The sequence below is a fragment of the Pan troglodytes genome, chromosome X (assembly GCF_028858775.2).
Source record: "Pan troglodytes isolate AG18354 chromosome X, NHGRI_mPanTro3-v2.0_pri, whole genome shotgun sequence".
Taxonomy (NCBI): Eukaryota; Metazoa; Chordata; class Mammalia; order Primates; family Hominidae; genus Pan; species Pan troglodytes.
In genome coordinates this window covers 12,364,717-12,391,258 of record NC_072421.2, presented here as the reverse complement: position 1 = coordinate 12,391,258, position 26,542 = coordinate 12,364,717, and the positions used below count along the sequence as shown (strand labels likewise).

The 26,542-nt window shown below is 40.2% G+C and overlaps 1 long non-coding RNA gene across 1 annotated transcript; it reads right to left on the bottom strand.

Annotated features, from left to right (window-relative positions):
- Positions 1-9,106: 9,106 nt before the first annotated feature.
- LOC104003838 (uncharacterized) lies at positions 9,107-16,189 on the bottom strand. The gene is made up of 3 exons (XR_676603.4): positions 15,911-16,189; positions 10,661-10,854; positions 9,107-10,233 (listed from the first exon to the last, which is right to left on the bottom strand). It is a non-coding gene; the product is annotated as an uncharacterized LOC104003838 (long non-coding RNA).
- Positions 16,190-26,542: the final 10,353 nt, after the last annotated feature.

Genomic DNA, 26,542 nt, shown 5'->3' with positions numbered 1-26,542 from the left:
AAACCAATAAATTGAAAGAAAAAGAATCTTACAGTGGACAGGGCCAACTTCTCCAATCAGGCTTGGATAATCAGCCCAGGGCCAGAGCCCAGAATATGTTTAAAGACCCATGAAAATTTACTCTCTTAAAATTTTAATCTTTTCCAATCAGAAAAAAAGAATAATAATGTGTACATAATAATGAATCCAGCTCTGCTTACACTTGTCTTTATGCCATAACAGCCATAAAATATAACTATTAGTATTTTTGGTGAAGGATGGACCCATGGAGGCAAAAGTACTTTCAGCCCATGAAGGTATCATCAGTTCTAATAGCAGGAAATATGTGGAGTTTGGAGACAGCACAGATCTGGGTTCAGATTCCTGCTTTTAACATAGCTGCATGTGATTTATCTCTGTGTCTCTGTCTCCTGGTCTACTCAACAGGGACACAGATTCCTCCAGGACTTGCTGGGAGGCTTAAGTGAGCATGCACGTGATATCCTGGCCCAGCAGGTGCTAAACTAATAGAGGTCTCTCCTCTCCCCTCCTTTTCACACAAACCCCCAGCCAGGTGGCATGGACAAACATTTTAGGGGGCACTTAGCCAACATTTGCTCCCTGGCTTGGGCTTGAAACTTCTAAAACTTCCTGCCAAGTCATTCAGCTCTGCTTTGTTCTCTCCATACTAGGAATTAAACAGAACTCATGTAATGGTCTTATAATTACCTCCTGCTTCTGTACAGAAAAATCCCAATTTTGACTGAAATAAACTGAGGTAAATGAAACAGCCACAGCCTGGGCCTCATCCTTTGTCATCTGTATCTCCAAGAACTGAGAAGTAGCAAGACCTGATGATAGAAATAGCATTGACAGAACATATGGCTTGGTTGACATAAAAGATCTGTCCCAAGAAAGATGTAAATAAATCTAGTTTTCATAAATTGGATGATGTTTATCTTTTAAAAACACACACAAACTTTTACATTTAAATATGATTATTTGGACACTTAGGTTGCTTCCATATCTTGGCTATTGTGAAGAGTGGTCCAATGTACAGATATCTCTTTGACATACAAATTTCATTCCCTTTGGATATATACCCAGAAGTGGGATTACTGGATCATATGCTACTTCTATTTTTAGTTTTTTGAGAAACCTCCATATTGTTTTCCATAATGCAAAAAGAAGGGTATTCTGCCATTTGCAACAACATGGATGAACCTGGAAGACATTATGCTACGTGAAATAAGCCAGACACAGAAAGACACCACAAGATGTTCCTTATGTATGGAATCTAGATAAGTCAAGCTCATAAAAGCAGAGAGTAGAATGGAAATTTCCAGGAGCTGAGATGGGGTTAAGTAGGCAAGGAAATGGGGAGAGGTTGGTGAAAGGATACATAATTTCGGTTAGACAGGAGGAATAGGTTTTAGTAATCTACTGTACAGCACGGTGACTATAGTTAATAATAATGTATTATATATTTCAAAATCGCTAAAAGAGTAGATTTTTAAAGTTCTCACCACAAAATAAGTATGTGAGGTGATGGATATGTTAGCTGGATTTAATCATTCCACAATATATGCATATACATAACATCACATTGTACCCCATAGATATGTACATAATTAGTATTTGTCCATTAAAATAAAATATGATTATGTGCTGTTTTAATTAAAAAGAATATAACATTAGCAAAACCACTCCATGTTAAGAGCATACTAAAAACAGAACTGACATGATGCTTTAAAGGTATGAATGTAATATAAAGAACTCTGTGTCTCAAAGTGAACTAGAATCCACTTTAGAAACTGTGGGGAATATGTGTGCATATTTGTGTGTGCATAGACAGAAAGACATTTTTATATATTATGTATGTATATAATATACGAAAAATCAGAATAAATAAAGAATAGAACAATAATGTATATAACATATACTTGTATGTAATCTTGGGTCTTGGGTAGCTGACCTTTCTGGGCAGGTCCTGAGAACATCTGGCACACAAACTTAGGCTTCCAGTGCCAACCTTCCAATGATCTAACCCTCGACTCAGCTTCTGTCATGCTATATCATAAAATGAAAGCTCACAAAGGGCAGGGCGTCCAACACATTCACAGCGAAAAGCCCTGACTTTAGCGCTCCTTTCTGCGGAACCCTGGAATTATGAGGTGCCCGTGCTTCTCAAGTCGATCCTGAACTCATAAGTCCACCCTTTCCCTAATAGTCTTTCCCTATACTTTGTAACATATAATTTATCTAAAATCCTAATGGGTGACCCAGAGACAGTCAAAGGAACAACCTGCGTGACAGCTGTAAGCTATATATTGGTAGTGATCATTGCTGGGTGGTAGGTCTATAGGCAATGGCTAATTTTTCCTTCCTACTTTTCTGACTTTCCAAATTTTCTACCTTACCCTTAGAATGCAGGAGCTGGGAGGGGGGATAGTTATTATCTAAAATGAACTTGAGACTGCCCAAATAGGAGCCCTTCAAAAGAAGTTAATCTGCTTGGTGATTGGGTCCGGAACTAACCACTGGTTCCTTTAGAGATGTAATCTACAAGACACTGATTGTAAAGGAAATCTAATCTCTGTTCTCAATTTATCACCCTAAAAGTTGTTAAGAGAGAAACTAGTCCATGTCTCTTTGGTTTAGAGAATGACAGTCTCCGCTACAAACGATAATTTCTTGGAAAACATCTTTTGCTTCTTTACAAGGTTCTTTTCCCTCCAGGACTTTCAGGGAAAGCTATTCTTAGGACAAATAATAAATCAAGCTAAATAAAATATGGCCTAAAAAAAGATTTACACTTCCATTTACGAGAATGGGTAGTGGCAGTAGATGGATCAAAGTCGCCTCATTTAATTCATGGTCCTAACAAGGGTGGTTATCTGGGTTTCCAGCCTATGAGAAATAAAAGACGTGAAATGGGAAAGGGATGGAAAGAGAAGGTTTGAAGAAGTGGACTGCAAGGCTGGCAGCAGTGAGCAGACAAAAATTCCTGCCTGATTCAGAGGGTAATACTCTTGATGATGTCTCAAGAGATACTTAAAAAGTAGATATAAACAAAATTTGTGGGGTACTATCAGATCAGACTAAAAACAAAAGTTGAATTTTCTGGTTGTGTTTTATGAGCAGTGCCTGGCACACAGTTGGCACTTTACAGATGTTTGTAAAGCATAAATATCACGCAGCCCTAACAAGGGATAAAGTGAAATGGCCACACAGGCATGGCTGTGCCAGTAGAAATTGAGTTTTTTCTTTTTGGAAAATAATTTAGAAAAATGCCCATAGCTTTGGATTCAGTAAATTTTAGGAATCTGATCTAAGGAAATAATCTTAAAGTAAAAAAAAAAAAAAAAGCCTTATGTAAAAATATTTTCAATTGATTGGCTATTAGCAGTAACACTGGAAACAAGTCAAATTTCCAACAAAGAAGAATAGTTAAATGAGCTTAGTGGAATATTACATAACAGATAATATATATTCAGGATAACCTATAAAAATATTTTTAATGCTTTAAAATGTTTAAATTTTTCTATCCATCTATTATGTGTATATATATGTGTGTACAAAAGCATATACAGTATGATTATAATTTAACCATTGAAAGAGTAAGCATTATTTCCTATACTAACTGTACTACAGGGTAATCAAATAATTGTTAAAAGAAAGTTTCTCTTTATAGAAGTATTCTAGCTGGTAAATGAAGATTGAATGAATGAGGTAGAGTAACACTAAATTAATTATCATTACTGAATAACAAATTACCCCCAAACATAGAAGCTTAAAACAACACACTTTCCATGGGTCAAGAATTCAGCAGTGGCTGAGCTAGGAGTTTCGGCTCAGGATGGTTCAGGAGCTGCAATCAAGATGCCAGCTGGGGCTGCAGCTACCTGAAGGTTTGACTTCCAACCTCACTCATACAGCTACTGGCAGGAGGCCTCAGTTCTTCTCCATGTAGTCCTCATGGCTTGGCTGCTGGCTTTGCCCAGAGCAAGTGGCCAAGAGAGAGAGGAGTAGAAGCTATGCTGCCTTTTATGACCTATCCTCACAAGTGATATAACAGCATTTCTGTTATGTTCTATTGGTCATGCAGACCAACCCTGAAACAGTGCAGGAGGACATTACATGAAGCCGTGAATCCCAGGAGCCAGGGAGCACTGGGGACCTCTTCAAGGCTGGCTACTGCAAACACCATTTATCAACCCTCAATGAATTAATTGATCTACACTATAATCATCAATGGCCACTGACATCACAACAAGAGAGACAACCAGGCATGAAGTGCCACTGATGGAAGTAACAACAACAGCTATGAAGTAGTCCTGTGAAAAAAATTGAACTTGAATCTGATTAAGTCTCTGGTTCTACATACTAATATACAAGAACTCAAGGGGACAAAGGAACATGTTAACCAATACCATGTAAATGCAGCTTCCATGTGAGTGCAATACCATGTAAATGCAAGTCCAGACTGTGAGCAGTTTTATAAGACAAAGAACTAATTTCTTGATTAAAAAAAATTGCAAGGGATAAATGAGAGAGAGAGAGAAGGAAAACCTACAGATTGAAAGAGACTAAAGGACATTTCAATAATTGTAACATTTAAACATTATTTCAATCCTAATCCAAACAACTAAATTTTGAAAAACATGACTAAGCATATGAATAGAAGTAAGGGAGAAACTTTAAAGCATACAAAAACAAAATACAACATTCTGTAATCATTCGTTGTAAGGGAAAGAATAATTCTACACATATAATATCTTAAGAAAATATTATAGTAAAAATGTTTCTATGTTTCCTCATTCATTTATCCATGCAGTTAATAAATGCTTACTGAGTACCCAACGTGACTAAGGCATGCAGTAAGTATCCTGGCAAATATAGAAAAGGTTATGTAATACCTGATACCCAGTGTTCAAGAAGGCAGCTAAGTACAAGCTGCATTTTTGAAAGTTGGTATTAAAAAATGATTCAGCCTCAGTAACTAAAATGTGACTTGGGCAGAAGACATCAAATAAATTTTCAAGGCCGGGCACAGTGGCTCGTGCCTGTAATCCCAGCACTTTGGGAGGCCGAGGCAGGCAGATTGCTTGAGGCCAGGAGTTCAAGACCAGCCTGGCCAACATGGCAAAACCCCATCCCTACTAAAAATACAAAACTTAACCAGGCATCATGATGCATGCCTGTAATCCCAGCTACTCAGTAGGCTGAGGCAGGAGAATCACTTGAACCTGGGAGGCAGAGGTTACAGTGAGCTGAGATTGCACCACTGTATTCCCGCCTGGGTGACAGGGCGAGACGGTTTAAAAAAAAAAAAAAAAAGTCATACCTCCCTTGTGTTAATTTTATAATTGACATTTTAAAAACACTTCACCATTTTTCATTAATAATGATCATGCTTGCCCTAACCCCACAAGCTTTTAGTGGCAAAGTAGATCTATGTATTTTTCTTCAGTGTGATTAGATACTCATATTTCCATAGCATTTTTAAAATTTGAGATATGATTGAAATATTACAAAATTCTCTCCTTGAAAGTATACAGTTGGGCAGTTTTTTATTGATTTGTTGATTTGTTGATTTATTGAGACAGAGTTTTGCTCTTGTTGCCCAGGCTGGAATGCAATGGCGTGATCTCAGCTCACTGCAAACTCCGCCTCCCAGGTTCAAGCGATTCTCCTGCCTCAGCTTCTGGAGTAGTTGGGATTACAGGTGCCTACCACCACGCCTGGCTAATTTTTTGTATTTTTAGTTGAGACGGGGTTTCACCATGTTGGCCAGGCAGGTCTTAAACTCCTGACCTCAGGTGGTCCACCTGCCTCGGACTCCCAAAGGGCTGGGATTACAGGCATGAGGCATCGTGCCCAGCCAGCAGTTTTTAGTGTATTCACAAAGTTGTGCAACTATCACCACTATCAAATTCTCGAGCAATTTCATCACCCCCAAAAAGAAACTCTGTACCCATTAGCAGTTCCTCCTCAGACCTCCATTACCCTCTGGCTGCCCCTCCACCCACGAACCCTAGGCAACTAGTAATCTACCTGCTGCCTCTGCCTCTATGTATTTGATTATTCTGGATATTTCATATAAATGGTATCAGATAATATTTACGGTCTTTTGGGACTGGCTCCCTTCACATAGCACAGTGTGTTCATGGTTTATCCATGTTGTAGCATGTGTCAGTACTTCCTTTCTTTTTATGACCAAATGCTATTCCATTGTATGGATTGACCACATATGTTCATCCATTCATCAGCTGATGGGTTCATGTCATTTCCGCTACTTGGCTATTACGAAAAATGCTGCTGTGAACACTTGTGCGTAAGTTTTTGTGTGGACACGTGTCTTCATAGGAGTGGAATTTCCAGGTCATATGATAACGCTAGGTTGAACTTTTTGAGGAACTGTTTCACACTTGTTGCTATGGTTTGGCTCTGTTTCCCCATCCAAATATCATCTCGAATTGTAATCCCCACGTGTCAACGGAGGGACCCGGTAGGAGGTGACTGGATCATGGGAACTGTTTCCCCCGTGTTGTTCTCATGATACTGAGTTCCCACAAGAGCTGATGGTTTTAAAGTGTGACACTTCTCTCTCTCTCCTGCTGCCTTGTGAAGAAGGTACCTGCTTCCCCTTTGCCTTCCACCATGACTGTAAGTTTCCTGAGGCCTCCCCAGTCATGTGGAACCATGAGTCAATCAAACCTCCTCTCTGTATAAATTAACCAATCTCAGGTAGTATCTTTATAGCAGTGTGAGAATGGACTAATAATATATACTTTATTTATTTACAAAATAAATATTTATTGAACAATTAAAACATTTTAATCTGGCTCTTAATTTACACCTAGTTCATTATTTTGTAATAGTTTGGGGTTTTTTTGGTCATAAAGTTGACATTTTAAATGCCAGACTTTCCTCCATTTTCTTGAATTATGTTGACATCATAGCTGCTGTTACCTTATATTTTATTTATACTTTATTTTGTCCAAGTTTTAAAAAATGCTTCTATTTTTAAAGGCAATTTTATATGTAATACTATCTGGAATTTACTTCAAAATAATATGAGAAGAGGATGAGAAGTCAGTAAAAGTATAGAAAAAGAAAGATGAAACAAGATTGGCCATGAGTCAATAATTCTTGAAGCTGGTGATTATACCTAGGGGCTCAATATTCTCTACTGGGTCAAGCTTTGTATATGTTCAACATTTCTCATAATATAGTTCTGAAATAAACATTTTACTTTAATAGATTTAAGCCAATTTTTTAAAACAATGAATTTATATTTTTCATTTCAGCTGAAAATCATTACACCATCCTTTTCTGTATTAAACATAAAGTATATTTCATTGGCCAGATGAATTTTCTCTTCTTTCTTTGTTCCAGAGGTACTTGAATATATAATTTGTGTTTGCTTTACATTGTGGATTTGGAATCAATGTGCAGAGGATCTCCTTGTTCTACCAACACAAAATGAGTATTACAGAGTCACATAGAAATCCCCAAGTTAAGTCATTTAATTTAATGCAACTTAGAGCAGACTCCATCCTAACAAATTGGCTACAGAACAGCTAACTATGAGTAACAATACTTCAGTTAGAGCAGCCGAGGCATGGATTATTTATCAAACTGACCATGATGAAGCCCATTAGGAACAACAGGATCTGAAAACACGTACTCAAGCTGACTGAAGGCCAAGCCGTGATTCTAGCAAGTCCCCAGCAAAAAGAGTGTGACTGCCACTAATTTCCAGGTATTATTTGTATAATGCTGTCTTAAATAATTTCATATTTTAAGTTGACTACAATATGCTCAGATGCTGTTTGCTTGACTTGATCAAAGTACACAACTCACTGAAAATGTTGTTCGCAAAATCATTCTGTCTGCATATACTGATAGCAAGCCAATTTTGCAGTACATCACAGGAATAGGTGGTAGATTTGGTTTACTTAGGTGTAGAAAATCTGGGAAACAGAAAAGTATCCTCAGGAAAACAGTATCCTTAAGACAATCACTTACAATGAGACCTTAAAGATAAAATAATTCATTTCAAGTTGCTGGGCGTGGTCACTCACACCTGTAATTCCAGCACTTTGGGAGGCCAAGGTGGGTGGATCACAAGGTCAGGAGTTCAAGACCAGCCTGGCCAAGATGGTGAAACCCCCGTCTCTACTAAAAATAGAAAAATTAGCCGGGCATGGTGGCAGGTGCCTGGAATCCCAGCTACTCAGGAGGCCGAGGCAGAGAATTGCTTGAACCCGGGCAGCGGAGGTTGCAGTGAGCCGAGATGGCGCCACTGCACTCCAGCTTGGGTGACAGAGACTCTGTCTCAAAAATAATAAATAAAAATAAAAAATAAAAGTATGAACAGTCTCTTAGAAGAATTTTTCAAAAATACATACTGTGAAGTGTCCATGGAAAGCATATCGATGCTTCTACAAAGGCAAGTAGGTTGAGAAGTGAATGGCACCTCCTAAACAGTTCATTTTCCACCTGCCAAGGCCTGGATCCTTACTAGCTGGTAATCTACACAGTAATCTAGGAAACAGAAATAAAATAATAGCCATTTCTAAGTCTTCAACAAACTATTACTGGCATTTTCAAACTACTCTATGCCTTTTAGAAAATATAGGAAAAGGGGTGTTCTGTTTCACAGTTGATCCTTGCCTGCCCTCTCAAACCTGAATCACCAACATTAGCCATCAGCCAGACAAGCATATTTAGTGTCTCAATTTCGGTATCTGTAAAGAAGATATTTCAACAGATGGTGGAAAAGGAACTAGGACAAGAACCAAAGGAGACAATTCCGAAAGGAAACTTAGAGAAACAAACCCAGTGCCTGGTAACTTCATATGTACAAAACAGTGCCAATCAGCTAGCTGGTCGATGAAACAGAATGAGGTCTGTGTGCATCGCTTTGGATTGATTTTCCTTAAGAGAAGCATAAAAGAAAAATTGCCCCTCTCAGATACGTAGGCTCCAGGCTGGGTTCTAGAAGCCTGGTCCTATCAAGTCAGAGGGGAGGAGCCAGTGCTCAGGCTGAGTGCTCAGGAGTGGAGGAACACATCACAAAATGAAAGGTTAATACAAAGGAAACATCCATTTAGAAGGGTTAGGAATAGATTCTATTTCTTTTTATTTTATTTTTGAGCCATTTCCTGGAGAGACTTATAGGGGTACAGAGAAAACTTCCCCTTCACCCTCTAAAGGTTCACTGAAAATCAGCTGACAAAAGGCAAATTAATAAAGGAAAAGGCATGCAATAGTTTATTGTAATGTGCATAGCATGGGGGAAACCACAGGAGAATGATTACCCTCTGACCGACAGCAGTGCAGAAGCCCATATGCCCTTTTTCATAGGGGACGGAGAGATGGCTCTCCTATCAGGTTCAAATCAGCCTCGTTGTGCTAACTGAGGCCAGGAGGTTTCACACTGAGTAGGTGGCCAATTAAATGCTGATGAATCCATGGTTTATTGTGAGGCTTTCACATGCCTACAATCATGCAAATATATTCAACACACAAGGGCACTAGTAAGAGAGAGAGGAGGGTCACAGCTTGATTATCTTACGAGGCCAGCATGCTGACTGACAATCCAGCAGGTCCTGTTATTTTTTCCTAGGTCGGGGTTGGAGCGGGTGTCACTGTCACTGCTCTTCTCCCAGCAGACCTTCCTACAGCCCCTGCCGATGGAACAGAGGCCTCAGAGTTGCCACGTGCAGAGCTTCTGCTGGCATCTTGACCGTGGTCAGTTTCTTTGTGGTTTTTATGGCCCTCCATGGCCATGATCTCAGCCACCTTTTGGCTTCACTCGCTTGTCAGGTCTCAGCAGTGCCTGGCCACAGCAGGTGACATCTTCCATACATATGCTTATCACTCTGAGGGGTCAGCAATTTCACTGTAGGCTGAGCCATTTGTCATAAGTGACACCATTTTGAGACATTTGGGATCAAGAAACATTATTACATATCATTGGGGAATTTAGACAATTATTTTCAGGGGCAGTAAACCATTAGGGAGAATAAATGGACTGTGGAGGTGAGAAACAGACACTAAGAAAGGTGAGAGGTGGAGGTGCACAGGAAGAAAGGTTGTCTTATTATGCAGATGGAGTCTTCCAGGTCATCTTTCTGAGCTGCCCTCAGAAGAATAGATGAAAAGTCTGTCTGGGTCTGGTGCTAACTCCCAGTTTTTTATCTTCATAGATGGTTGATCTTTCCTAGATATTTGATGAGATCCCTAGGGAGGCGGTTTAAGACAATTACATTTCTTTTGGAAAGATGCTTTCTTAGTGAGATAAGAAAATTCCAGAGACAGTCCCTCCCAGAGCTTGGGGGACAAGAGGGAGGCAGGGGGAGACAAGACAAGGTAAGAGGGACCTTGATTCTGACGCCTCTCTGCATGTCAAAGCACGAGTCTTGGGGTATTGCTTTCTGAGCCTCAACAGACTCATGTCAGGCAGAGGAGCTGAGATAACTTCTATGGCAGGAGTAGGAGGAGCTCAGGCAACAACTGCTATTCTAGTGATGTATAAATTTTCAGTCTAAAGCAGTTCACATGTTGTCTGTGTGAAGCAATGAACACTGAATGCCCAGAGCTATTTTAACACATGAGCTATATGGACAAGGATACACAAGAGAAGTTAATCAAGTCCCTTCACACTTACCAAATAGGTACTTTGTAAAAGCAACTCTCCAGAGAGACGTGGGTTTTTCTCACAATTTCCCCCGGGGAGCACATTGGGCCACGCACCTCCCTCCAAACCTCTGCTGCACCATCTCAGGAAGCAGAGGCCTGGAACCGTGCCTGAAACTCCTTCACTCTTCAGGTGCGTGGTGACAGCCTGGCCCGGGTGGCAGGCTGGAAAATATGACGACACAACCACAAAAGGCAGCATTTTCACACTAGCTCTTACAGACTGTTAGTATCTGTCATTCAACATTAGAGAAAAACAAAGCCCAGAGGGCAGCAAGATGAGAAGTATTTCTATGCTGGTGTCTCATTTGCAAGGAAAAAATAAAATGTGACCTCATAAAGCACCAAAGTATCACCAATGAAATAAGAGATGTTAAGAGTTTGCTGAAAAGTACAGAAGTTAAAAAAAGTACTAACTACTAAAAAGTGGTCAAGAGGGTTTTGAAGTCATAACTTTCCTTTTGATTCATTATTCAGAACCCAAGAACTCAAATATTTGGTGTCATGGGAACATAAAGCTAGTAAATGTGTTCTGCAAATAGCAACTATCCCACTGTTTGTCTTTTGCTTACCAAATAGCATTTCACGTTATCAAATATCCTTTTTCCCAGGACATTAAATGATTATATGGAATCTAAAAAGCAATGGTAATTAAGTAAGGAAAAATGTTGTGCCTCCATGTGTACCCTCAAGTAATAAACAGATTCAATACATGGTGCTTGATGCTATTAGTAGGGGATGATGCAGATGATACGAAAATAACAAATACAAGCTCACTATGTGATCATTTTTGTATTAACTTCAGTTAGTTTCAGATACTTTATGTGGGTATTATTAGAATCAGAGATTTCATTCCTACATAATTCATTTTACTTTATTTTTTATTTTTATTTTTTGAGACAGGGTCTCACTCTGTCACCCAGGCTGGAGTACAGTGGCACAATCTCAGCTCACTGCAACCTCTGCCTCCCAGGCTCAAGCAATCCTCCCACCTCAGCCTTCCAAGCAGCTGGGACCACAGGCGTGCATCACCATAACTGGCTAATTTTTGGATTTTTTTTTTTTTTTGTAGAGACAGGGTCTCTCCATGTTGCCCAGGCTAGTTTCACACTCCTGGGCTCAAGCAATCCACCTACCTTGGCCTCCCAAAGTGTTGGGATTACAGGTATCAGCCACTGCTCCTGGCCTCATAATTCATTTTAAATCTATTTAGAATGCAGGAAAAACACTATTTATCTAGACCAGAGGTCAGAAAAATAAAATCCACAGGACAAATCCTGCCTGCCACCTGTTTTTCTGTTGTTTTTGTTTGTTTGTTTTTGTAAATAAAGTTATATTAGAACATAGCCATGCCCATTCATTTATGTATTACCTCTGGCTGCTATTACACTATAATGGCAGAGGTTGAGTGGTTGCAACAGAGACTTTATGGCCCACAAAGCCTAAAATATTTACTACCTGGCCCTTGACAGAAAATATCTGCTGACTAATACACTAGACATTTCATTATTTACCCTCACTATCACTATGGCACAATAAATAACATATGTAAAATTTCAATATCTGATTTTCCTGGAGAAAATTAAAGGAATTTATATTAAGTTTTGGTATATTCCCTGCAAATATGGTTGCCAAGTAGTCTGCCTTTGCCATCAAGACCTGGAGTTTATTTTCCCTTCCCTTGAATATAAGGTGGTCTTGTGACTTGCTTTGGCAGCACAATATGGTAGAAGAGGCCTGTCAGCTTCTGCTTTCCCTCTTGGAGCCCTGAGTCACCATGTGGAGAGTTTGTCTCCTCTGCTGGAAAGAGAGGCTCAGCCAGTCCCAGACACACCAGCTGTGGTACCAGTCTTTGAGTGAAGCCATCTTGGAGATCCTGGCTGCAGATAAGCTCCCAGCTGAATGCAACCCCAGGAGTGGCCACGACCAACACAGTGTGGAGGAGAAGAACTGCCTGGCTCAGCCTAGGCAACCAACAGGGTGGGGAGAATAAATCATCATTTTAAACCACCAAACTGTCATTATGCAGCAATAAATGAACTCAAAGTTTTGATGTTCCATTTAGTATTTCAAACTTTCTTTAGGATGTTTTAAAATAGTTCTAAAACAAGACAACTCTATCGTCTTCTTTTATATCTTAAAAGCAAGAAACATCATTCTGTTCAGATGGCAGTGTGAGCAGATTGGATGAAAAATGTCTCTCATAAACTGCATGTAAGACATGGAGACTCAAAGAAAAAGCAAAGTTATCTGGCAACAGCAATAAGATACAAAATCTCATCTAAATGCTGAGAAAAAGATTTTTTTTAATCCACGAGCTAAGTGGTCAGGGTTTTCAGAATCTCATTTTTTAAGAAAGCATTTCTTTTCTCAATCTATTTGTCTTACTAAAAAGCAAGCAGGTCAGGAGAAAGAGACTTCAAGGAAATAAAAAACATTGTTAAATTTAAGTTAGCTGGTGGCAGGTGATTTACAATTGACTAGTAATATAAGAATAAAAATTGAGAAATACTCCCAGAAAAAAGAGAAAATAGAGGAAAACAATAAGAGAAGAAATTGATGCAAACATGACAATAAAAGTCTTCAAGACAGAGACATTTCGAGCAGGGGATTGTATTTTCCATGAGGCATAGAAAAGGGGGTTCAGTTAGGTGACATTTATTTAAATTTTATTTAAAGAAAATGATGACTTGAACTAACCACTGAAACACTTGTGCCTCATAAAGGAGACAAACTGGTACAGTGCCTACCAGAAACGGCATGGATGTTTCTCAAAAAATGAAAACAGAATTGCCATATTATCCAGCAATCCCACTTTTACTTCTATATCCAAAAGAATTGAAAGCAAGATCTCAAAGAGATATTTGCATACCCATGTTCACAGCAGCATAATTCACAATAGCCAAGAGGTGGATGCAACCCTAGTGTCTACCAACAGAAACAAAATGTGGTCTATCCATACAGTGGATTATTATTCAGCTTTAATAAAAAGAAATTCTGACACATGCTACAACAACATAAACCTTCAGGACATTATGCTAAGTGAAATAAGCCAGTCACAAAAAGAAAAATACTGTATGATTCCCCTTATATGAGGTACCTGGAGTCATCAAATTAATAGAGATGAAAATAGAATGGTGGTTGCCAGAGGCTGGGGGAAAAGGGAAGTGAGGACTTGTTTAATAGGTTCAGAGCTTCAATTTTGGTAGATGAAAAAGTTCTAGAGATCTGTTGCACGACAATGTGAATGTACTTAACACTACTGAACTGTACACTTAAAAAATGATTGCAATGGTTAATTTTATGTTATTGTGTTTCTTTACTATTAAAAAACTTAATTTTTTTTTAAAAAAGAGACTAGAAGGAAAAACTCCAAAATAGTTATGGTGACTAGCTATGGCATCATGATGTTGGATGATTTTTTCCCCCTTTTATCTGTGCTTTGATGTGTCTGTGTCTTTTTGTTTTTAGTTTGTTTTTATATTTGGAAAATATTAGTTTCCTATAATTTTAAAAGAAATGGGAGTTAGTTGGGTCAAAAATAATAATAATTACCTTAATATATTTAGACAAGGATTTTTTAAGTCTATAAGTAGGATGAAGGAAATAATTAAAGCATCAAAACAAATATATTAGAAAATAGAAAACCATAGCATTATTTACAAGCCCAAGAGTGCAAGTTTCTTGAAAAAAAAATACATATATATATAAAGAGAATAGCTTTGCCAAATATAATCAATAGAAAGGGATGAGGAAAATGTCCATTAAATGAATTATGAATGTTAAAATAGCAGCTGCTGAAAAAAATCCTTTGAAACTGCAAGAAATAACTAAGCAGGCACAGCTGTAATATATTTGAAAATCTAGATCAGGCTTGGCAAACATTATCTGTAAAGGATCAAATAATGAATATTTTTAGCTTTGTAGGCCATGCAGTCTCTGTAGCAACCACTCAACTTCTGCCATTATAACTTGAAAGCAGTTACAGACACTATTTAAATGAAAGGGTGTGGCTGTGTTGCCATAAAACTTTAGAAAAGCAGGCAGGAGGCCTGATTTGGCCCACAGGTCGTAATTTGCTAAGTGATAGAGGCTGGGGTCACTTTTCCTTCACGTTCTAAAATTTGGCCTCCCCACATCACTGTGACAACCTTCACCAAGGTAATAAAGAGCTGGAGCTACTGTATCTTTTTCTCCTGGGCCACTGACATCCTCATGGATAGCATTCCTAATTAGATACCACTAAACAAACACTGATTCTGGATACTCAGAATCCATAGGCATCCCGCTTCCACATTTTATATTTTATATTAAAAAACCAAAGTGTCATAAACCTTAGAGGGCAAACAGAGGCAAAGTAAAACTTCCATCATGGTCTGTCAGTACTCACAACTTCCATCATGGTCTATCAGTACTCACAAAGACTCTCTTTTCAGGAAATATCTCAGGCCCACTCCTTGACATAAGGAAAACTATAGAATATGCCATTCTAAAAGCTTTTGAACATAGGAACCAAGGCTCTAGGTTTTGGTGAAAGTATTAATTAGAGTAAGAGGCTCTAGCCAGGGGTGAGAGGGAGCACAAATACAGAAACAAGGTCTTCCCTTTGCTATAGCGATCCAGTGCAGTTACCCCAATTGGGGTTCAGGTTCGACATTCTCCTTTAAGTCCCTTTTTTATTAAAAAAAAAAAAAAAAAAAAAAAAAAGTCAGCAAGTAGTAAACAATCTGAAAAATCCCATAAGAGAGTTCATGGAGTTTTCAGATGAGGAAACTGGGCAAGCCATGAAACTTGTATTCAAATGCCAGAACTGTGGGCCCTGATGATTTTGAAGTAGATTTGGTTCAAACTTTCAGGGCCTGGATAATTCCAAGTCAAAAACTCAGAAGTTTGAATATAAAAACATGAAAAGTTATGCAATTAATTTCAGAAAGCTTCAACAGAATCAGAATCTCCAGAGGTAAGCTCTGGGACTCTATATTCCCCCATAATTCTGATGCAGCATGTCTTGGAGCTAGCATTTGAGAACCACTGAATTCAAGAGTTAAATATAAAAATCAACCAAAGACAATGATTAGTTAATTAGCAACAATCGTATGGGAGGGGGTTTCTGGAAGCATTTTCGCACATAACCAGTGAGAGTGTAAATCACGATAATTCGTCTGGAAAGCAATTTGGCAAATGTATCAAGGACTTTAAAAATGTTTATAGATGTTGATACCTGCGGAGGAGGGAGGGCTACCCGGCTGCTGCTGGGAGCAGGGGTTTAGAGGAGGAGACGCCAGGCTAAGCTCAGGCCGCTGAGGAAGGGGCGCCTCCCAGCTGTTGCCGGTGTGACCGACCGGCCCCAGGAGGATGCTTCTGGAAGTGCGGAAAGAAGTTGGAGGCTGCCACCAGCCGCTGCAGCCAGAGTGAAGCGCCCCTGCATCCTGACGAAGCAGCAAGCCAATCGAGATGAACCCCTCTCTCCCGTCCAGTTGTCCCTCTCCAGTGCCCCCTGCTGGCAAAACACAACAGGAAGCAAGAGAGCAAAGGAGTTTTCAGCACAGCAGAAAGCGATGTATTTGGAGCTGCCTGATAATCGCCGAAAAACTGACAGCACCTGAAATCTCTTTATAAAATTCCCCTCACGTGTACAAAACATGCAGGATATTTCAAAAACCAGAGTCTTGATTGCCCAAATCTTAAAGGAAAGAACTAAAAAACTAGCGTTAGAGGTTCCTTTCAGAGTGATTTCTGGAAGCCAGCAGGATTTCACTTCATTAATATAATTATTTTATTACTTGGACTAATCAACATTTTGTCATCGGGCTGGCTTGGGAGTTTTGAGGACAAAGATGTCGCTTTCCCATAGTTTTATTTCTCCTCATTTTTCTATACAAAGTGCATGATATAGTATTACTTCTACAAAACAGCAATTCTTATCACCAGTTGTAAGAATTTAAAACTAAGAGCGTCTCCATTATAAAATATCTATAATGTAAACTGACATAAACCAAGAAAACCTCAGGCAGCTCTCAGATATGGTTACAAACCGAAAGAATAGGGTGATGTTGACACCATCCTGTTATGATCAGCTGGTTTGCACTGAGCCCAGAAGACAAAGGGTACACACAATTTGTTGAGAAGAACATTTATTATGACGGCAGGCTTCTTGTGTGCTAATTCACTTTGGACGGGGTTGTGTAAAAATCTAAGAGCACTTAGCTACTTACTACTTAAGCAACAAGAGTAATGTTCTGTTTACAGAGGGAAAGTTGTTTGAACTTGACCATGATCATACCATGGTATGTTTACCATACCATGTCTTGGCACGGTAAAATACAAGATTTTAAACTTGACTTCTCCATTGAGAAAATCAAAACAAAACAAAAGAACTGGTTTGCCTTATTGAATAATGAATCTGAGACTTCTCAGAAATGATCTAATGTGATGTGTTTGTCCATTTGGAGAACATTTCAAAGAGATTTCAAGTTTCCATCTAGCTTTTCTTTTATTTTAGCTTCTTGTGTTATAAATTTGTCCCATAAGACAACGACTCTGAAACTTACCATCAAGGAAATCTTATAAAGCCAGGTTCCTGTCTGGTGGGATAAATTTAGACTCTAGAAAATGCAAAAAAGTATGTGTCCCACCATCCAGAATTCTGGGTGTGTGACCTAGAGAAAGACTGGCATTTGAATACAAGGAATTATATACAAGTGCTATTTATTTCAGCACTATGTATGAGTAAAGGGGGAATTTGGAAGCAATCTGAATATTCAACAACGGTAAAGGAATTAATACAGGATATTACATCCATGTGATAGACTATCATACAGCAGTTGAAAGTATTAAACTAAACATGTATATAAGTAAAACACATATTTACATATTTATGCATATGTTATACATGTATGTATATCTACATATGGATGTATGTCATATATATGTATGTCAAAACTATGATGAGTAAAAGAGCAAAAAGTTTCATTGTACAATGTGAGTCCACACTATACCACACTCAGGCTATTTTTGCCTGTGGAAGAAAGGCAGGGGCTTGAGACCCAGGTAATGGTTAAAGGGAACTTTAGCCAAATATAATTTTTTTTTTGTCTTACAAATAGTGGTTGAAACAAATATTACAAAATAATAACAGTTTTTTTAACTTTATAGTGAAAATGTATTTTATATTCTCCTTTCTAGTTTTCTGCAAATTCTAAATTTCTTACCAACTGCCCCCCACCTGCCCCCACCAGACTTCATGCTAGCTACAGGATCCCAAAGATGTGTTGCTGTCTCCATCTACTTTCTTCCTTGTTATTTGAGCAGTAGCAAGGGTAGGTATATGTTCCCTTGAGCATCTGATGGCTTCTGAACATGCCAGGGTTTCAGTGATTTCAGCCAAGGCAACGAAGTTTAAACTGTTCCACAGAGAGGGAGTAAAACATTTGCACCACAAAAGGCACGTTGTGACATTAGCTATTGCTGTATAGCAAAGCATCCCAAAATTCAGTGGCTTAAAACAATAAGCATTTATTATTGATCAACAGTACATGGCACCTGGATGGGTCTGCTAACTTGGGCTAGACTTAGCTGATCTTGGCTGGCTTGTATATGCATCTGTTGAGAGCTGGCAGGTAAGCTGGGGGTTGGCCAGTCTAAGATTTTTTTTTTTTCACATGTTGGCCAGTCGGCTGATTGTTGGCAGTGGTAATAAGAATAACAGGCCATGTGGCTCTTATCGTCTGCAGGTTAACTGGGATTTGTTCACATCTCAGCAAGTTTCCAAGGGAAAGAATGGAAGGGAGTGACTTCTGCCATATTGCCTTGGCTAAAGCAAGTTATAAGACCAGACTTTTCTTTGCCCTTTTCAAGAGCAGAGAAAATAGACCCCACTTCTTTATTAGAGGAACTTCAAACTCACATTTCACAGGTTAGGAAAGGGAGTAGTGGTGGTGGTGGTGTTAGGTGTGTAAAGATTTAGAAACATTTTTAAATCCATCTATCACACCATGGCTTCTTGTGGACCACCAAATTAACTAAGAGTCCCTGATTGGTTATATTTCACATGCTACAGAATATAAAAGACAAGATGAAATATCATATATCAAAAGAAAATCTTACTAGGTTTTCCCTCCAATAGAGTGTTTTCGGTTTTCAGACTTTGTTTCGTATACTGCCCAAGCACATTTAAACAGCCTTTATCCTCTGACACTAATAGGTGTGTTTCTATGCAGCTCACAAATCATCTCACCCAAAATTATTTTCTGGATACTAATGGACGACTAATAGAGGCTGGTGACCTGAAATTGTCTCAGAAGTCACCTTTACAATAGTGAAGATTGAGCAGTAAATAGAGCCTGCAGGCTGGTGTAATTTACCTTGTGCCAAGCCATATCTCCAAAATGGCTTATTAAATCATCCCACTGAGAGTTGTAAATCTAAGTGGGAAAAGTACAAATCAATAGAAAAACATAGTCAAGCACTTTACTACCTATGATTTTCATGATCCTCTGGAAGGATGAAGATTGATGTTGCAAAGAAATTCCAAAACATGGAAGACTTGTAAAGATTAACTGGCTCTGGTTTGCTTTAGTCTTAACAATTCATTTTATTCTTGCTGTCACTAACCTCTGTGAATTAACCTTTTTTGCTTATATCACAGTATCAGTATATACTTATTCCTTATGCCCTATCTTGCTAAGCAGGAGAATCAGAAAGCCAAAAAGTTTGAAGATCTGTCAACCCCATATTTGCTTACAAAGGAAGCTGTATAAAGGCACAGGTTTTCTGACCTTCAGAGGAGGTATGAACTCAGAGGAATGACAAGAGGAACCTTGGCCTGTTTTAAGCAGTGATGCTTGAAAGAAGCCTCACTGGAGTATTGGAATAAGTAGCCTTTCAGCTCTCAAAAATGGGTTTTCATAGTGTATTTTCCTTGAGTTTTAGGCACAGCCAATTTTTAGAGACCCCTTTCTAAAAAGTGAGATATAATTCCCTGTTTTAATCTATTCTCACATTGCTATAAAGAAATACCTGAAACTGTAATTTATAAAGAAAAGAAGTTTATTTGGCTCATGGTTCTGTAGTCTGTACAGGAAGCATAACACCTTCTGTTTCTGGAGAGGCCTCAGGAAGCTTTCAATCATGGCAGAAGGCAAAGGGGGAGCAGGCTTCTTACATGGTAGGAGCAGGAGCAAGAGAGAGAGGTGGGAGGTGCTACACACTTTTAAACAACCAGATCTTACGATAACTCACTCACTATCACAAGATCAGCACCAGGAGAGTGGTTCTAAACCATTCATGAAGGATGACCCCCATGATCCAATTACCTCCCATCAGGCCCCGCCTCCAACATTGGGGATTACAGTTCAACATGAGATTAGGCAAGGACACAAATCCAAACCATATCATTCACATACCATAAAATTTACCCTTTAAATGCTGACAATTCGGTGGTTTTTAGTATATTCAGAGTGGTATAATGATCACTACTGATTCCAAAAATATCCATCACCCCCCAAAAAAAGCTCATATCGATTAGCAGTTAGTCTCAATTCCCTATCCTCTGACAACCACTAATCTACTTTCTAGCCCCATGGATTTGCCTATTCTGAACATTTCATGTAAGTGGAATCATACAATATGAGGCCCTTGTTTCTGGCTTCTCTGGGATCCTTTTTGATGAATGAAAGAGCACATGAACCTGATGTTCCTGACTCTCGGAGTGTCCTTGCTCTTTCTCTGCCTGCCTGGAGGCCTGTTTCAGCCTGGCAACCCATTTCCACAGAAGCTCAAAAGCACAAATCCAGCTCCTCAAGCATTAAGCGAATGTCTGACATTTGAGCAGCAATGAAGGGCAGGCTCACAAAGCACATCACCCAGCAAAAATGCCCCTGCCCCATTTTCAATACTTCTCTTTTTTCTGAAACAAATCCTTCTTTACTTTTCTTTTCCTTTCCTCCTCAGAAATCTCTGCCACCCCCTTGAGCCACAGCTTAACCTCCTCCCCAGATGCTTCTCCAAACTCTTCCTTTTGGTATCTCACTTAACAGCCAGAAGCACGGGCTCATCGTGGGCCAGACCACACCACACCTTGCCCCCCAAGGGCCTCCTGGGGGCACTCCATTTGTCTCATCACACACACATTCCAGAACAGGACCCCCTTCAGGTTTTGTGGGGCCTCAAGTTTCTGTAATCGTGGTGGCCCTCTTTGAGAAATAAAGCACACAATTATGCCTACAAAACTGAGGGCTTGGAATAGGTGCACACAAGCAAATGAGGAGCCCTGAAGTTTCAGCTTCACCAGCTCCACGGTCATTCTACCTCTGCTCCAAAGCCAACACCATGGATTGTTGGAACATCTGAGTAATGCAAATGTTTCCTGGCCTCACAGGCCAGGACTCTGTGATAGGCAGAATAACAGCCACCAAAAACATCCACATCCAAATCCCCAGGATCTGTGAATATGTTACCTCACATGGCAAAAAGAACTTTGCAGATGTGATTAAGACTAAGGACCTAGAGATGAGGACATTATCTGCATGGGCCCAATTTAATCATAGGAGTCTTCATCAGCAGAGATGCTTTCCTGGCTGTGGTCGGAGAATCAGAGAAATGGCAGCATGAGAAGGACTCAGCCAAAACTTGCTGGCTTTGAAGATGGAGAAAGAGGCTACTAGCCAAGGAATGCAGGAAGCCTTGAGAAGCTTGAAATGGCAAGGAAACATAGTCTCCCCTAGGGCTTCCAGAAGAAACACAGCCCTCTGACACTTTGATCTTCACCTAATGAGACCTGTATTATATTTCTGATGCCCAGAACTGTATGCTAATAAATGTGTGTTGTCTCAAGTCACTAAATTTGTGATTATCTGTTACAGCAGCAGTAGAAAATTAATATGGACTCCAAAATGTTGAAAGTGTTGTAATCTGAGCATAAGTGAAAAAGACGCTTATCTTCCTACAAACCTGCCCTAACAGGAACCAAACCCTTAAAACAGGTCCCTCTGTTTATCTGGGAGTCATCACAAACCAGTTGGCTAGCTGTGGTCACCATGCAGTCTGCCAAGTTCTTCCTCCCTAACTGCCTTAGGAGATCCTTGGAAGAGGAGGAGGAGGTGAGGGAGCAGAAAGGGAGTAAGTAGGAGGATAGTGAAGAGCTGATTTGAAAGCTCCCTGAAAGAGACTTTCCTTCCTCCACATGATGATAGATAGGGCCGTGGCGAGAGTATTAGTGCTGCATGCACCTTGGGCTACCTCCAGATGGCCCCAAGCTTTAGTTCTCATGGAGTCAGAGAAGTGTGAAGCTTGTGTCCCCTCTGTCATCTGGGCCCCAGACAGCTCTGTTTGAGTCTACAAGTACTCTTGTGAGGTCTCCCCAGCTTCTGGCCTTCTGCCTTTGCCCAGAGGTACAGGAAGTCCCTTAGGAAACACATTGCTTGGTTTTAGGCCCTCAGGCTTCTATTGCTAGGGACTCGAGCCCTTCATGGCAGCAGACAGCTCCTCCTCTCCATCCTCCGCCTCCCTCTCTTCTGCACTGGCCTCCCCAAAAGCCCCTCCTCCCAAAAACCAGCTGGAAATGATCTCCTGCATTTCAACACATGAGCAAGCCCATGAGGTGGCTGTCCAGGCCAGCAGCCTTTGGGCCCTGCTTGGTCAACCAAAAGGCTTTGGAAACTGGAGGAGGGGACAGCAGAGAGAATTAATTCTTACTCCCTGCCACATTTAGACTCCCATATGAGTACATAGCTTTTTTGTCTTTTTCATGCTTTTTGCTGTGGACAGGTCTCCTTGCCGCAAGCCAAGTAAAGAATCTGCCACAGAGAGTTATACAGCAGCAAGCCCAGACATGATATAGAAACTCAGCCCTCAAGACCTAGTGTTAAGGGCCACCTGCACCTGGGTGTGCTTTCTTCTGTCCCATTGGGGTCCATGGTGTTGAATACACCACACTTGAGAGGCCACCAGAGTTTGAAGGCTGTTGTGACTTGTGTGTTTTGAAGCCAGTGCTTGGAAAGGTGGCCAGGAACACACTGAAGGGTCCCTGAGAGCCCAAAGTGCTGGAAGAGACTCTGGCTCTTGACTTGGTTTTTTGGGGAATAAAGTCTAAGTCCAAAGTTGTTTGTAATCAGCACTTTAAAGATATTTGTCAGCCCTGTCTTTTGCATTTGGGGTTGCTGATAAGAAATCCCATGTTCTGGCCTAACACGGTGGCTCACACCTGTAATCTCAGCATGTTGGGAGGCTAAGGCAGGCGGATCACTTGAGGTCAGGAGTTCGAGACCAGCCTGGCCAACATGGTGAAACCCCCATCTCTACTAAAATACAAAAATTAGCCAGGCATGGTGGCAGGCCTGTAATACCAGCTACTTGGGAAGCTGAGGCAGGAAAATCACTTGAACTCAGTTCGAGGCCAACCTGGACAACATAGCAAGCCCTCATCTCCACAAAAAATTTTAAAAATAAATTAGCCTGATGTGGTGGTGCACAGGTCTAGTCCCAGCTACTCAGGAGGCTGAGGTGGGAGGATCACTTGAGCTGGGGAGATGATGGCTGCAGTGTCACGCCACTGCTCTCCAGCCTGGGTGACAGAGCAAGACTGTCAGAAAGAAAGAGAGAGAGAGACAGAGGGGAGGGAAGGAAGGAAGGAGGGAAGGAAGGAAGGAAGGAAGGAAGGAAGGAAGGAAGGAAGGAAGGAAGGAAGGAGGAAGGAAGGAGGGAAGGAAAGAAGGAAAGAAGAAATCCCATGTTCTACTCAGTCCATACTATCTTCCCCGGTGACCTTAGCCAATCTCAGAATTTACCACCTATGTTCTGGTGACTTCACAGACTATATTTCCCACCCAGTTCTTCCTCCTGAGGTACAACTTTCATCTCATATAAGTCTCAAAACATTCTGTCTCCTCTCCTCATCCCCATTTCAATAATTTTGTGGAGGCCACTATCTCCCAACTGGCCTACTTTCCTCTCACCTCTTTTTTTTTTTTTTTTTTTTGAGATAGGGTCTTACTCAGTCACACAGGCTGAAGTGCAGTGGCATGATTATAGCTCACTGCAGCCTTCATATCCCCAGCTCAAGCAATCCTCTCACCTCAGCCTCCTGAGTAGCTGGGACTACAGGTGTACACCACTACGCCAGGCTAATTATTATTATTTTTTTTTGTGTGTGTGTGTGTGTAGAGATGAGGGCTTGCTATGTTGCCCAGACTGGTCTCGAACTCCTGAGCTCAAGTGATCCTCCCACTATGGCCTCCCAAAGTGCTGGGATTACAGGCTCATGAACCACCTAGTCCAGCCTTCCTCTCACCTCTTTCTAATCCATCCTCCACAGTGCAGCTGAGTGAGACTCAGAAAATACAAACTTAATGATGCCAACTATTGCCATTGGCAATCATTGCCTCCAGGACAACATGCAGACCCTTAACACGGTCTATATGGCCCCATATGATCTGACCCTCAGCTCCTGACCCTTTACCTCTCTGACCTCCTCACTCTGCTCCAGCCACACCAGCCTCCTTGCTCTTCCTCCAGCAATGCCAAGAACACTCCTGCCTCAGGGTCTTGGCCCTGGCTGTTCCCTCTGCCTGAATGCTCCTCCTCCAGCTATCTGCATGTCACACTCCCTTAAACTCAGGTTTTTGCTCAGATGTCACCTTATCAGTGAGTGAGGCATCTCCCTAGAACTGTAATCACTTTACCTAAGTACTAATTAACTTTTACCTTGGAAATCAGGTTAATTAATAAATTCAGTGACATTCAGAATAGATGATAACTGTTAACATCAGTGAGACTAATAAAAAGTGAAATAGTTTAATGATAAAAATACAAGATTCCACTATTGTGTCAATTTAGATAGATTGTGTTAATCCATAGAAATCAGTCACTATGAGCACACTAGTACCTTGAAATTACTTCCTGGTAGTGACTTGAGTTACTTCTGCTAAGCTAGAGATCTATTTCCCAGTATTCTCTGAATGCAGCTATGATCACTGTGTCCATTTAGCACATATTCTATTTTACGGTTCTCATTACAACCCCATGCAACAAAGGATTTGGATGCCAAAACTAAGATATTTTGTTAAATCCTCTAGGAAGCCAAACATCTCTAAAACTCTTGAAAGTGTGGTCAGTGAAAGATGTTGTCATTGAATCTTGGATGAACTTAATATATTTCTTCTTTTGCAATCAGCCCTCATATTTCAGAATTACAAAACATAAATCCAGTTTAGATCTAGCTACATAAACGATAAAGCCTTAAACTAACAACTGCCTCTTCCTTTAATACCAGAATCAAGCAAATGGCCAAGCAGATGGCAGTTTAAAACAGTAAGAATCCTGGGAACACGTGGGAAGGGTGAAGAAGATGGAGAAAGTGGAGAGACTGCAGAAAAATGATTCCAAATGTTTCCCTACTTCTTTCCTCTACCCTCTGACCCATAAAGCTTGCCTATTGTCTTGCCTTGGCTTGGAAAAAGTTGCGGTGAAATAGCTTTAGAATCAAAACAGATCTGTTTGAATTCTCTCTTGCTTCTAACTAATCTGAATTCTAATTCCTTGATTTATGTAAGACATAATACCTTCCTTATGTAGCTATCCTGAGAACAAAAGGAAGAACATAAAGTATTGCAGAAAGGACTGACTATGTCTGAATCCTGCTTCCTACCCGATTTCGTACATCCTATCCCCTCAAACAATATCTCAGAACCTGCCTGCTCAGTGTGCAGACTGAGGGCCAGCAGCCTCAGCATGACTGGGAGCTCACTAGCAGTTCAGGCCGGCTGACTCAGAACCCACATTCTAGCAAGACTGCCCATCAAAGCAGGAGAAGCATCATCCTGTAGGAAAGGTCTCCTGATTTCCAGCAACCCAACTGTTCAACTACATGTGAACTCTTGCTTATTCACCCATTTCTAGTAATTGCATTCCTCACTGTGTGATGAAAGATCTAACACATGTATTTTCCACGTATGACGCATGTTGGCAACATGTCCATTCTGGATATGATGTGGGATAGCCTCCCAGTTGCTGTGCCTGTCACCATGCAAAGAGAGTGGTGCTGGCTAGGTACATCCCAGGCCCTGAGACAATTTGCTGGGGACTTGTATTCTGCTCATTGGTTAGATATCCCATAATTTACACCGGAGGGAAGGCTGAAGGCAAGAAATAGCCATCGATAAACTCATGTTGAGTTTAGAAGATGGATTCCAGAGAATAGGGAAGCACTTGGTCTTTTGACCAGAATAACATAAAAATAAATACACACTAAAGTCATCCAGTTCAAAAGATTTAACTAGTTTATTGAGGAGTTTCTTGCTTCTTTGGAGTATAAACATGATTTCCAAGTTATTGCTTTCAACTTAATCTATTGAAACCCCTTTACCCAAGTGTATATCAAGTTCCTTAACACCATCTTGGCCAGATTTCATAACTGATGAAAACATTCAATGATCAAACCCTCTGCACTGAAAACCAGTTAATAGAAGCATACTTTATTTTTGGGACAATGGAAGGGTTAATTTTGGAAAATGCTGACCTTTATGGGTTACATTACACTTTTGTATATTATGAACTGATTAAAGTAACACACTTCCTTAATACCAAACTTGATTTAGTAAAAATGATGGTCAGTGCCTGTAAAAATTATCTTAACTGTATTCCAACAAGGACCATGCCTTATTGTTCTTCCCATTTCCAATACCTAGTAGTTTCTGGCAGCAGAATAAGTAGTCAATAACTGCTCAGAAAAACTTAACTGTTGACAAGCCAGATCTTAAAGGGCAAACGCTATTGAACTATTTTTTTAACTGCAAAACAGGGTCATTATACTTGTTCAAATTTTTGAGTTGACAATATCTAATGAGAGACGGCAACT